This window comes from Castanea sativa, chromosome 1, assembly GCF_040712315.1.
Source record: "Castanea sativa cultivar Marrone di Chiusa Pesio chromosome 1, ASM4071231v1".
NCBI lineage: Eukaryota > Viridiplantae > Streptophyta > Magnoliopsida > Fagales > Fagaceae > Castanea > Castanea sativa.
The window spans coordinates 88,661,425-88,661,936 of record NC_134013.1 but is presented as its reverse complement, the minus strand read 5'-3'; positions in this window follow the sequence as shown (position 1 = coordinate 88,661,936).

Sequence of the window (512 nt, the reverse complement as noted above, 5' to 3'; positions counted from 1 at the left end):
TATATATGGGAAGCTAATATTAGGAAAGTAAGATAAAAGAGCCTCTTCATTTTCATTGATATAATGGGTATGACATGAGAGAACAAATTGTAATAAAAAAGTAACTTAAGAAAAAGAGAAAAAAAAAAATTAGCAAGGATTTGGTAGGACATGTGGGCTTCAATTGTTTGGTTCCACTCGCCATTGCCATGCCTCCAAACCACCCAAATTAGATCAAAGCAAATAGTTCTTTTGGGGCTTTAATTGTGGAGAGATAAATATTTAAGGCTATAAGCTTTTAAGATGGTGCAAAAGAAATATGAGTTAAGTTTGGTTGGTTAGTCCATTTAGAAAAGAAAATCTTTAGAAAAAAAAAAACAAACACATAGCAAATCATCAAATATTGTTGAAAGCAACCAAAGGCACCCACCCAAACAACATATCAATAACAAAAAAGTATTGTAAGTCTTTATAACAAAAAAAGAAGAAATAGAAGAGAGATAAAAAGATAGAAAAAATGTCACTTACAGTTG